Source organism: Lissotriton helveticus, chromosome 7 (genome assembly GCF_964261635.1).
Source record: "Lissotriton helveticus chromosome 7, aLisHel1.1, whole genome shotgun sequence".
NCBI lineage: Eukaryota > Metazoa > Chordata > Amphibia > Caudata > Salamandridae > Lissotriton > Lissotriton helveticus.
In genome coordinates this window covers 1,237,644,251-1,237,658,017 of record NC_136068.1, presented here as the reverse complement: position 1 = coordinate 1,237,658,017, position 13,767 = coordinate 1,237,644,251, and positions in this window count along the sequence as shown.

The following is a 13,767-nucleotide window of genomic DNA, read 5'->3' as shown; positions in this document are numbered from 1 at the left end:
GATAACGACGTTTTGTACAATTCGTGCTGCCTAACACGCCGTATTTGCAAACTCGCAAGCAATATGTCTTGAGTTGCATAAAACCTTCTCGAAAATGTTGATGCTGTTCATTTTGCTAAAGAAACTGCTCAGGTTGTCATTTGGTTGTAGTTTTTGGAGCATGGACCACTTACTGTTCTGTCCTCTATGTACTTTGTTGTCTGAGGGTGGCCTGACCATGTGGGTGGCCATTTTGTGAAGCCAAGCATTGTCCTTTTGCCATAGGCATGGCATGTATTGTCTGTCTTCTCTTTCTTTGCATGTTGTTGGAGGTGGCCAGGCCATGTGGGGGCGGCCATTTTGTGTGACCTTCCATCGTGCTTTAGTTTTGTCACAGGCCTACAAACTTGTGATTTCTTCTGCCAGTAGGCCTAGAGTCCCAGAGGTAGTCAGCGGGGGTGCTTGATGTAGCGGTTTGCATTTTGTCTGTTGGATTTAACATCATTTAGGGCATGGATGGCAATGCATTGAATTTCCAAATGTGGTGTTTGGGGTGTAGTTAACTGTTCGGGTGTGTGTAAACAACTGTAAATGCCTTTGTTGTTTGTGTTGTTGTTGAGTAACTTTCAAACCTTTTAGCCATGGAGATTTTCTTTTTTGCATTAAGCTGTGATGTGTAACAGGCATCCTCCTTTTTCTGGCCATATTGGGATATAGGCCTGCTTGAGTATATTGTTTTCTGGCCTTTACCCATGTACCTGTGATGAGTGCCCATGTGGGTGGGAGCTGAGGTGGTAGTAGTAGTGTGCTGTTTTGTTTTTGACAAATTGGCCTGTGTCTTGCCATTGTTCCTGTTGGCTTACTACTGTTCACATCCCCATTGCTATCTGCTGCAGGTCACTGATGCAGCATCCATCCGAAATGATGCACATATTAAGGATAAACAAGTTCCACTTCCACTACATTTGCATTTTAGTTCTCCTTGCTATTCTTACTCTTACTGAGTGTACTAATACTTCTAGTAATAATTAAAATTAAAGCTAAAACAATTCCACATTCGACTGATGTTATTCTGCCTTCTTTGCTTGTAGGTGCACAAAAGACTGAAGCGGAGGTGTCTGTCATCATTCATCGCCTGTTCTACTGCCAGACGGACGTCCTTCTGTACTACGTCATGTGTGGTGTGACTCACCTGACCAGACATCATTCTCAGCAACTTGTGCAACTGAGTGCTGCTGCTGAAATCTGAAGAAGATGAGCCCAAAGAAAGCAGGTACCAGGTCCTCCAAGACCAAGAAAGTTGCTGAGAAGAAGAAGGAAGAACAGAAGAAGGAAGTGACACTTAAGTCTGGTGTTGACCCGAAAACATTTTTTGGGGAAAAAAAGTACGCCTGCAGCAGCGGTGACCGGGGTCCAAGCTGGGGCCAGCATCTCCGCATCAGTGGGTCCAAGCCACCAACCCAGGCCCAAGCAGATGAGTGGGGAAGAGGTAGCCAGCGTAATGGTGGAAAGCAGTGATACTGAGCCTCACCTAAACTTATCGCTATCTCAAAGTAGTACACATTCCATGCAAGAGGGAACACAGCAGAAAAGCGGTGAACAACCACCGCCCGCAATAGTAGATGTTCAATCTGGGCCACCGCCCGCAATAGTAATTGTTCATCAACAATCACCGCTCGTTATAGTAGATGCTCAACGAAAAGAACAACCACAACCACCTCCTGTAATAGTAGTTGTTCTACAACCACCGCCCGCAATAGTAGATGTTTAACGAAAACCACAACCACCACCTGCAATAGTTGTTGTTCAACAACCACCACCCGCAATACTAGTTGTTGTTCCTCCCGAAGTCGGGGCAGTTCAGGAAATTGAGCCTGATGCAGAGCAAGAAGAAGAGGAAGTACCTCATGCAGGAGATCTATTGTTTTCCAAATCCCCACCAAGGAAAAGGAGGGTTAGTCCATCGAGTTCTTCGCCAAGCATCCCTTCTGATAATCTTGATCTCAATTGGGAACCACAACAATCTGAGCATGAGAGGGAGAGACATCCAAAGAAGACCAGGCTAGGGAAAAGGAATGTTCCAGGAAGCCTTACACTTATGGAGTGCGATGTTAAACAGCCGGATAATGATGCTGATGACGAGTCAAACCCAGTCATCACAAGCATTACTCCTGGGCCTGAGGACATGGAGTCCAACATTTTAACCCTATAGTGAATGGCTGTGACTAGTAGGAATGTAGCACGCATACCTCCAACACAGGCCACACCAAAACTCCTTCCAGCTTCCATTTTTACATTTGCACAGGGCCGGCAGCGTCCTACATCCAGCACAAGTTCCACCTCAGCAGAAGTAGGTAGTGCTACTACTGCGCAGCCACATTGTGAAATTCAACACACAACCTCCAGTTCATCCGGCATTGGAAGTGGCACCTCTAGCAGGAGACAAAAGTTAAGCTCCCCAGTGTGAGACTTCTTTACAGTTAGTGCAAATGAGGACAACATTGCTATATGCTCCATTTGTCATTCCTCTGTTAGTCGTGGTAAGCTTGGTACAAACTATGGTACCGGAGGCTAAAATGACCCATTTGAAAAAACACCACGCAATCAAGTGGGAGGACCACCTACGTAGCATAAAAGCAGGAACCATTAATGTTGGTGGGGAAGTAGTAGAAGGTCCACTCATGGTCGAGCAGGAAGAAGAGGGAGACATTCTATCTGGTAGTGGTACACAAAGTACCCCTGTCCCTAGCACTGCAGTGGTAGAGCCCACATCCTCCGCATCAGCAACACCTCAGTGGCACCAGAGTAAGAGTAACCCGGAGACACCAAGGAGTACGGGTGCGAAGTCTGCAATGCGAAGTACTGCATCGAGCATAACTGAAAGAAATACCAAGCAGCGTACCATTCTTAGCATAGGCAGGAGGGAAAGTACGAGCGCAACCACCCAATAGCACGTTTGTACAATGCTAAGCTTGATAACATGTTAGCACTGGACCTTCTCCCTTTTTCTTTTGTTGAAGGGATGGGTTTCCTGGAATTTGTGACAACCATCTGCCCAAAATGGAATGTTCCCAGCCGCTACTATTTTGCCAGAGTTGCTGTTCCAGCACTACACCACGACGTGCTGGAATTGCTTGGAAAAGCCTTGCAGCAGAGTGCTGTTCATAGTATCCACCTGATAACAGACATGTGGACCAGTTGCCAAGCCACTGATTACATGTACATCACTGCACACTGGATCTCTTTTTCAGGTGTTAAAGACAAGATATCTGCAGGCATTGTGTGGTACTGAAAATTTTGGACCTGTGTCATAAACATATTCGTATCATGATGAATTTGATATCAGAAGACCGAGAATGGCTAGTACACTATGCACAAGCATTTTCGTCATATTCGAGTGACGATTTCACCTTGAAATCGTAGTTTTCGTCCTGAACCCTCGGGTTCCATTTTGTGTACGGCAGCCATTTTGTGAGTTGCCCTCACATAGGCCAATGATTAAGGCCAAACACGATCCTGAAGGACACGTACACCTTTCCTGACTTCTCTGCGACCCGGGCAAGCTGACTCCACTGCCCAAGGCCAAACCTGTTCGGTCAGTTCCTCTCCCAGTGGCCGAACGAGATAGTATCAAGGCACAACGTGCCATAAACCTTTCATGGCACACAAACCACTCCTAATCTTGCACACACCTGTCCCTGTTTCCTTCTTTATGACTTGCTTTACGAGGAGGAGGTGCCCGTTTTTATTGGGGTTTCGTCGATATCTGATGAAAATACTGGGCCTTGCCGGGTAATTGATTGTGGGCTGAACAAACTGAAATGTGGGATTGTCATCATGACTCTGCTTTTCCTTTGTAGTGAAAATATGTGAATGGTCAACTGTAAACTAAAGAATGTTTGCCTGAAGCATAATATTTTGTATAAAAAGAGAAGGCTGGCTTTGTAAGATTGAGCAGTCTCCTGAGAATATACACCGTGTTGTACTTCTAGGATACCTGTTACTTGGTTGCAGCCAATAAATTCGATCTTTGACTTCACCTAGAAGACTCTGTGTTTCTGTAGTTTGAAACAGGAAGGACCCGAAGTCTTAGGGTGTTTTCCCTGGCACTGCTGGGTTACCAGTTCAGTACCGGTTCTGAAAAACCCAGTACTTTAGTTGGCGCCCAACGTGGGGCAATATCAGCGGTACCGGTCCAAGCCAGAGGTTCGTGAGGAGCTTTGTGTGAAAATTCTGGAGGAAGGCCGCCACTTCATCGACCCCTGCATGTCGACGTGGTCCGAAAGTCTTTGCTGCGAGGTTCCCCGCTTCCCGACGGCTACGAAGGACTGCTGCCCTGACTATCGCCCTGTTTTAGACCCTTGATGATTGGTAGAGCGAAACGATAGATGAGTCTTCTGGTGCAGTCATCGATACCTCAGTTAAGTATAAGTGGAGCGTCTCCCAGTCCTTAGTTGGTTCTTAGTTTGGGTATCCCCTTGGGATCTTTGATTTGGAACTTGCAAGTACCAAAGCCGAGGGACTCGTGTATTCACGAGACTATCGTATTTGATAATCCTTTGAAGTTTGAAGGTAGACTAGTGAGCGAAGATGCCTGGTCTTAGCAGACTTGGAAACTTGTTTTGTCTTGGTTGTAATAGGGATTCCCGATTGGAGGACTCGTGTCCGGTTCCTCCGATTGGAACTCCGACCTATGAACTGTATGTGAAACATGGAGTAGGCCCCATCACATATAATGAAGTGTGGATCAGATACACCAGAAAGGATGGTGTTTTAAAATGGCCCCAATATGGTAGCTTTGACACGGAAATCCTAGATAATCTCGAAGTTAAACTTTTTAAGAAGAAAGTCCGGCCGGCGATGTTTGACTCTTTACGGCTATGGCGAAAGGAAGCTAAACAGAAATTAAATTAGCGAAGAAAAATAAGAGAGAAAGGGGTATTTTGATAATGCAAGCTGCTATGCAATATAAAGATGATGAGGAAGAACAAGCGAGTGAACAGTTGCACAGGCAACGTAAAATGGCGATCGATAAATGTTACCCAGTTTTGCCGCCTCTTCAGCAAGATGCAGCAAAAGAACTTGAGAAAGATCCGTTAATGTCGCATTTATTAAGTTCGCCACCCCCCTATGCGTAGAGTGCTACAGCACCTCCGCAACCTTTAGTCGTGCAACCCCTGGTTGTATTGCCTCCTGCTCCTCCACAACCACCTGCTGCTCTCCAGTTGGCTCCTACTCTTCCGGTGCAGCCTCTTCAAGGGTCACCGACTTTGACATCTGCTCTGCCCTTACTTCCTATAACTTTGACCACTATATCGACTACCACTCCTGGTATTCCCCCTGACACTGCCTCTGCGTCTGCCTTGCCTCACTCTGCTCTTCCGCCTGTCCGTTCATCGACTTCTCCTTCTGTTCGACAGAGAATGACTAGCACTGTTGCTAGCCATCTATATCCTCTCTTTGGAGCAACAGGTGTATCTTCTGTCTCAGAGCGTAAACAGTTACGTAGTCAACTGCCTGATTCTAGGGAGAAGGAAACATTGAATTATTTGGCACATAAATGGGGTACCGAACCGACGAGATATGAGCTAGAGTCTGTTATGGATGTCTTCCATCAGTGGGAAGCACCAAAACAGAGATACGTTTTTGAGAAAATGTGTACTTTCCTTTGTGAAGATTTAGAGGAAAATGATTTAGATCCCAATCCGCCTGAGTTGTGTCGTGTCCGATTCGATTTTGCAAAAGGCACAATTGTGGGTTCAGATGTTAAGAAAGCAGTGGCGACATTGTTGTCGTTTAGGAGTGAGGGTGTTTCCCGGTCATTGTTTGAGCATGATTCCTCTGTTAAAAAGAATGTGAGACAATATCCCATGAGAGAAGCTCCCCCACAGTGGAGAGAAGGGGACCCAAATGCTAATCCACCTGTTCAGCCTCACTTTCAGCGTGTTTGGGTACATGTTCCATGGAATCGCGCTGAAGTCTTGGCCCTTAAGCAGACATTGCCTGATCCCCTTAAAAATCCTGCAGGATATTACAAGGAATTGTCACAGACTGCAGGCTCTTGCATTATGAATTTAGCGGATATAGACATGTTGTTTGGAAATGTTGTTCCACAGCCTTTATGGGGAAAGATTCGTCATGCGGATCATGATCAAGAGTTAGGTGACTCATGGGCTAATATTAGTGCTGCGAATGACCGACAAGTTGGTGGTGCTAAACCCGAACCTTTAGTGGCAGAGCTCCCTGGTAGGATAATTACTTACATGAAGACTTTGATGCCTGCTATGAGGGTGAATTGGGACAAGTTGTCTGCGTGTAAGCAGAAGAAAGATGAAACAGTGTCTGATTTCTTCACTAGGTTTGAAGAGATGTTTGTCGACCACAGTGGTCAAGATATGAGTACAGAAGGTGGTCAACGGTTGTTCGTGGACAAGTTCATGCATAATTTGCTTCCAGAGTTGTGTAAAAAGTTAAAAGATTCAGAAAGTTTGTGGGCCGTTTCCTCTTCAGCACAGATATTGGCTACTGCACAGTACTACGAAAATAGGGACAAAGATGAAAAGGATAGGGCAGACAAGAAAACGAGAGAGTTCAAAACAAAGGTTCTTTTACAGCAGGCGTACCCGCCTCGTGGTGGTCAGAGTAACTATCAGCAGCCCCAGCAGTTTCAGAGAAACAATGCAAAGGACCGAATATCCTCAACAACGCTTTCCTGTAGGCCCTAATCAATGTGCATATTGTAAAGAGGAGGGCCATTTTAAAAGTAGCTGCCCTGCTTTATTACAGCGTATGAATGGTGTTTCTAGCGCAAGAGGTCGAGGTACTCCACAAGCGCCTAGAGGTAGAGGACGTGGAAATTTCCCCCAGAACGGGCGATCATTTCCACCTCAGAATTCAATGAATAGTTTTGATCAGCAGAATAACGCGTCTGGTAGTACGCCTCAGTACTATACTGATGACTACTATGTAGAAGATGAGCATATGGAAGGTAATGATTGCTAGGACAGCCATAGACAAAGAGAGGGAGTTGTTTCAGTTCCAGTAGATCAGAGTGGACCTTACGTTGAGGTGATTACATCAGGTGTGTCAGAGCATTTTCTGTTGGATACTGGTGCTACAAAGAGTACTATTATGCACTCTAAACTCCCTGGCGCACCTTTGTCTGGCGAAATGAATGTTTCAGTAGGTGTTTCTGGCGCCCCGGTTAGGAACCCGATTTCTAGTCCTATGTCCCTTGCTGTTGGACCTTGTGAATTAGAAGCACCCCTTTTTCTGACAACAGTTTGTGGTGAAAACTTGTTAGGATTAGATTTGTTGAAGAGATTGTATGCGACGCTGTATTGTTCTCCTTCGGGAGTACAACTTACACTAGGTAAGAAAGTAGTCTCCCCAATGTATTTGTCAAAGGATAAACTTCCGACAGAATTGTCGCTTCTTCCCGATATTCTTTGGGCTACTGGTCCTAATGATGTGGGTCTTTTGGAAATACCGCCATATGTTGTGACATTGAAAGCCAATGTTAAAATGCCACGCATTCCCCAATATAAGATCTCTAGTGAAGGTGAGAAAGCGTTGCTAGCGATCATTTACGATTTGATTGAAAAAGATGTAATTGAAGAGACAAGAGGCAACGTTTGCAATAGTCCTGTTCTGCCTGTTTTGAAACGTACTGACCCTTCTCAGCCACCCGTTTACAGATTTGTGATTGATCTTAGAGAGGTGAATAAAATAGTTGTGCCACAATTTCCAGTTGTTCCTGATATCACTGCCCTATTGACTATGATTCCAGCTTCCGCGACTTGGTTCTCGGTGATTGACTTGAAGAATGCGTTCTTCAGCATCCCGATTGCCGAGGAGAGTAGGGATATTTTCGGCTTCAGTTTAGGAGGTCGAAGCTTCCGCTTCAAACGTGCTCCCCAGGGCTACTGTGAAAGTCCATCGATATATAGTCAAGCTTTAAAAGCACAACTTGACACGATTGTTTTACCTGATGGCGCTACCCTTATTCAATACGTTGATGATTTGCTTATCGCTGCAGATACTGAGAAAATCTGTAAAGAAGCCATGTTGTCATTGTTGCGACATTTGTCTGAGTTACATCACAAAGTGTCCCTTTCGAAATTGCAATATTGTCGACAAGAAGTGACCTACTTAGGTCATCTCTTATCGAAGGAGGGAAGGAAACTGACCCCAGAAAGAATTCAGGCAATAGCAAAATTGAGTGTGCCTAGGACACAGAGAGAAGTGCGTGCTTTCTTGGGTATTACATCATATTGCAGACAATGGATACCGAATTTTTCTTTGTTGGCCAAACCTTTGGTGGCATTAACTTGTAAAGATACACCGAATCCCCTCCCATGGTCTGAAGAGTGTCAGAAAAGTTTTTCCGAATTGCGCAATGCATTATGTTCGGCTCCTGTGTTGGGTACCCCCGACTACAGTAAGCCCTTTACATTGTATGTTCATGAGAAAGAAGGTTACGCATTATCAGTGTTGGCACAGTTGTTCGGAAACAGGCAGCGTCCATGTGCGTATTTTTTGTCGACTTTAGACCCGGTAGCTAAAGCGTTGCCGAGTTGCTTAAGAGCCACCGCGGCAGCAGCTGTTTCTATTCGACAGTCTGCTGGTTTAGTTATGAATAATACATTGATTGTGATGGTTCCACATGCAGTGGACACGTTGTTAAACAGGACCAAGACACAGCACTTAACTAGTGCTCGGTTGTCAGGTTACGAGTTAACACTGTTAGCGAGCCATGTGTACATAAAAAGATGTAACACACTTAACCCAGCTACGTTGTTGCCGATTGTAGCAGAGTTAGATACTTCTGAACAGCATGATTGTTTTCTCAGAACAGAAGAAGAAACGAAAGGGAGAATAGACCTTCAGGACACTCCTCTTGTGAAGTGTGATGGTACCTTATGGGTGGATGGTTCATGCTTCAAGCTTCCGAATGGTGATACGACTGCAGCATATGCTGTTACGACTTTGCATACGATTGTTGAAGCTGCACGTATCCCACATAATTCAGCTCAAGCAACAGAATTGATTGCACTTACACGAGCGTGTGTGTTGTCGAAAGGAATGAAAGTGACCATATATACTGTTAGATCTGGGGGTCTCTAGTTGGCAGGGGTAGGTACCACTGTCCAAATAGGGACCCTTGCTTCTAGTCAGGACAAGGAGATAACTCTCTGAGATAACCCCTGCTCGCCCTCTAGGTAGCTTGGCCTGAGCAGTCTAGGCTAATCAGAGGCAATGCGTAAAGTATTTGTACCAACACTCACAGTAACACAGCGAAAACACCACAAACTGATTCCACAACAGTTTAGAAAAATAAAGGTATTTATTCTAAAACTACACAAGACCAAAACGATAAAAATCCAACATACACGGTTCAAGAATATGGTTTCAAAGAGTTCTTAAGGTTGCGTTAAAGTTCTTCAAGTTGCGGTAAAAATAAACCACAGTTGCGTGAAAAGTTCACAGTTGCGTCACGTTTACTCACAGTACCTTTAGTTGCAACAAAGTTCCAAAAGCAGAAGCTGGTGCGGTGGAAAACAAGCGATGCGTTGCTCCTGAGACCCTGGGGAGGCGATGCGACAGCCCCGCTGCAGCAGCGGGCGTGTTGCGACGAATCCGGTCTGTATGGGGAGGAAGGCCACTTGTATGGATTCCGGTGCGTAGGTTCCGTAGGAAGTCTGTTCTCGCAAAGGCACGATGCGACGATCTCGTAGGTGCTGCGACGATCTCCGGGGCGACGATGCGCGGTCCAGCGGTGATCCTTTCTCTCGCAGCTCCTCGATGCGATGATTCTGCGACGACACTCGCAGCGACGTGATGCGGTCCGCAAGCAAGCGGTGCGGCGTTCTCACCCAGCGACGACAGGCTCTGCGACGATACTCGCAGCGATGTTCGATTCTCCCGCACCGGTCTGGTGCGTCCCGCAAACGGAGGATGCGACGTCTCTGGCAGCGGCGTCAGGCGCTGCGACGATCTCGACCTCCGTAGCGGCGGGAAACTTCTCGCACTGTCGGGGATGCGCTCCGCAAGCGAGCGATGCGACACTTTTCAATTTCGAAAGTCTCTCAAGCTTTAGTCTCAAGCTTCCCAGCACAGGTCCAACCTCCAGAGGCCCCACAACTGGATCAAGCACTCTAGGAGGGACAGAACTCACTCAGCAGAGTTCAGGGAAGCTGGGGGTGAAGTCCTTTTGTTCCTGGGACTTCAAAACAGGGAGCCAGCTCTTCTCAGGCCCTTGGAGATTCCTTTCAAGACAGGGGACACAGCTCACAGCAAAGTCCTTCCCCTCTCCTTGGCAGCAAAGCAACAGCAGGTCAGTCCAGCAGAGCAACAGCAAGACAATCTTCCTTCTTCAGAGTCAGCTTTCTCCTTGGCAGAGGTTCCTTCTTGATTTCCAGGATGATCTAATTTTCTGTTGTCAGGGGTCCTGTACTTATACCCCTAAAGTCTTTGTTCTCTTGGTGCATGTGGGCCCTGTGCCCGGTCTGAACCAGTTCTGGGTGGATCCTGAGCACTTTGTTTTGGGTGGCTGCATCTTTCCTTTCAGAGTGAGGGGCAGGGTCCTCAGCCGCCCAGCAGGGGGGTGGAGCCAGCATTGTGGAAGGCAGGCACAGCCCTATTCAGCCCAGGTGCTAACTCCTCCCACCACTCAAGTCATTCAGCCTAGTGCTGACTCATCCATCCTGCCGGGGAGTTCCCCAGCCCCTGTCACTCACAAACCAGACAGTCAATACACAAACAGGCCCAGGCACACAGAAGGTTCAGACAAGAGAACAGCAACTTTCTAAAAGTGCTGTTCTCAAACACAGGATTTAAAAACAACCTTTCCTAAAAGATGTGTTATTAAATTCTGAGTTCAGGGATACTAGATACTTATGTCCTATCTTGTTCCTATGGGAAGAAATGCTGTTAACCACTGTAGCCAGCATCCCCCATGTTAATCTATGGAGCAAGATAGCCTTACAATAGTGAAAAACGAAAATGGCTGTAATTCACTACCAGAACATGTTACCTGCACCAGTACATGCTCTACCTTTTACATACACTGCACCCTGCCCAGGGGGGTACCTTGGGCCTTCCATAGGGGTGACTGATGTGCACAAAAAGGGAAGGGTTAGGCCTGGTCAGTGGGGACACTGACCAGGAGGACATGGCAGTTCTAAACTGCCCATAGGCACTGCAGTGGCAGGCCTGAGACACCATTTTAGAGCTACTCATGTAGGTGGCACAATCAGTGCTGCAGGCCCACTAGTAGCATTTGTCATCGCCAGCCCTGGCACACCCAGTGCACTTTACTAGGGACTTCATGGTGATACAAATATGCCAAACATGTATATTCAATCAGAATAACAATTTACACAGGGAGCACTTACACTCTGGCACTGGTCAGCAGTGGCAGAGTGTCCAAAGCATCTAAACCAGCAAAAACGAAATCCAGCACAGCATCAAAAATACAGGAGGTAGAGGCAAAAAGATAGGGGAAACCACGCCAAAGATGCCAGGTCTAACACGTGTCCCCTCCAGCTGAAAATGGGGAGAACTACCCACCCTCTTGGGAGTTCTCTTCACTAAGGCGGAAAAACCTGGACAGACCATCAGCGTTGGCGTGTTCCGTACCAGGGCGGTGTTCCACCGTAAAGTCCATTCCCTGTAGGGAGATGGACCACCTCAACAGCTTTGGGTTCTCACCCCTCATATGCATTAACCATCTGAGGGGCCTGTGGTCGGTCTGAACACGGAAGTGAGTCCCAAACAGGTAGGGCCTCAACTTTTTCAGAGCCCAGACCACAGCAAATGCTTCTCTCTCAATCGCACTCCACCTCTGTTCCCTGGGGAGTAGTCTCCTGCTAATGAAGGCTACCGGCTGGTCTCCTCCCTCCTCGGTGATCTGTGAGAGTACTGCTCCCACACCATGCTCTGAAGCGTCTGTCTGAACTATGAACTCACGAGAAAAGTCAGGTGCCTTGAGCACCGGCGCTGTGCACATAGCAGTTTTCAGGGTTTCAAAAGCAGTTTGGCAGGCGTCAGTCCAGTCAACTCTTTTGGGCAACTTCTTGGAAGTGAGTTCTGTCAAAGGGGCGACAATGGTGCCGTAGCCCTTGACAAAACGCCTGTAATACCCGGTGAGTCCTAAAAAGGCTCTCACCTCTGTCTGGGTCTTGGGGGGCTCCCAAGCCAGAATGGTATCAATCTTGGCCTGTAGGGGCGCCACCTGGCCGCTCCCCACCTGGTGTCCCAAATACACCACAGATCCCTGCCCTATCTGGCACTTGCTGGCCTTGATAGTGAGGCCTGCCCTTTGCAGAGCCTTCAACACTTCGCAGAGATGTTGCAGATGTTCCTCCCACGTGGAGCTGAACACAGCAATGTCATCCAGGTATGCGGCGCTGAATTCCTCCAGCCCGGTCAGTACCTGGTTAACCAGCCTCTGGAATGTGGCAGGGGCATTCTTCAACCCAAAGGGCATGACACGGAACTGGAAGTGCCCCTCTGGCGTTGAAAATGCAGACCTCTCTTTGGCCCCATCAGTTAAGGCAATCTGCCAGTACCCCGAAGTCAAATCAAATGTACTGAGGTAGCGGGCAGCTCCTAACCGATCCACGAGCTCATCAGCTCTGGGGATGGGGTGTGCGTCAGTCTTCGTGACCGCATTGAGCCCACGGTAGTCCACGCAAAACCGGAGTTCTGTGGGGCCACCGGGGGTAGCAGCTTTCTTGGGGACCAAGACCACTGGGCTAGCCCAGGGGCTGCTGGAGGGCTCAATCACCCCTAGCGCCAACATCTTGGAAACCTCTTCCTTGATGCTGGCCCTGACCTTGTCAGCTACCCTGTAAAATTTCTGTTTCACAGGCAGACTATCTCCAGTGTCCACATCATGGACGCACCAGTTGGTGACTCCTGGGGTCAGGGAGAACAGGGAGGAGAACTGACCCAACACTTGGCGACAGTCACTCTGCTGTTCTGGGGTCAGGGTGGGCGAGAGGACCACACCATCCACTGACCCATCTTGCTCCTTAACTGCCAGGAGGTCAGGGAGAGGATCACTGTCCTCTTCCATTCCTGCATCTGTAGCCAGGAGCATGGTTACTTCAGACCTCTTAAAGTGGGGTTTGAGGCGGTTCACGTGCAAGACTCTCAGGGGCTGCCTGGGAGTCTTCATGTCAACCAGGTAGGTTACCTCGCTCTTCCTTTCCACCACCTCATATGGCCCAGTCCACTTGTCTTGGAGCGCACAAGGCTCCACTGGTGCCATCACCCACACTTCCTGCCCAGGTTGAAATTCGACCAGAGTGGTATTCTGGTCATACCATCTCTTCATTTCTTCCTGGCTTGCTTCCAGGTTCGCCTGAGCGAGCTTCCTGAAGCGTTGTGTCTGGTTGCGGATGGCCAGCACATAGCTGAACACATCCTGGGGGGTTTTCCCACGGGACTTTTCCCAACCCTCCTTCACCAGTGAGAGAGGTCCTCTAACAGGGTGGCCATACAGGAGTTCGAAGGGACTGAACCCTAAGGACTTCTGAGGCACCTCCCTGTAGGCAAACAACAGGCATGGTAACAAGACGTCCCACTTACGTCTCATGGGCTCCGCTAGGCCCATAATCATACCTTTCAGGGTCCGGTTGAACCTTTCAACCAACCCATTTCCTTGCGGGTGGTAAGGAGTGGTGAACTTATAAGTTACCCCACACTCCTCCCATAGAGACTTCATATACCTAGAGATGAAGTTGGTACCCCGGTCGGAGACCATCTCTCTGGGGAACCCCA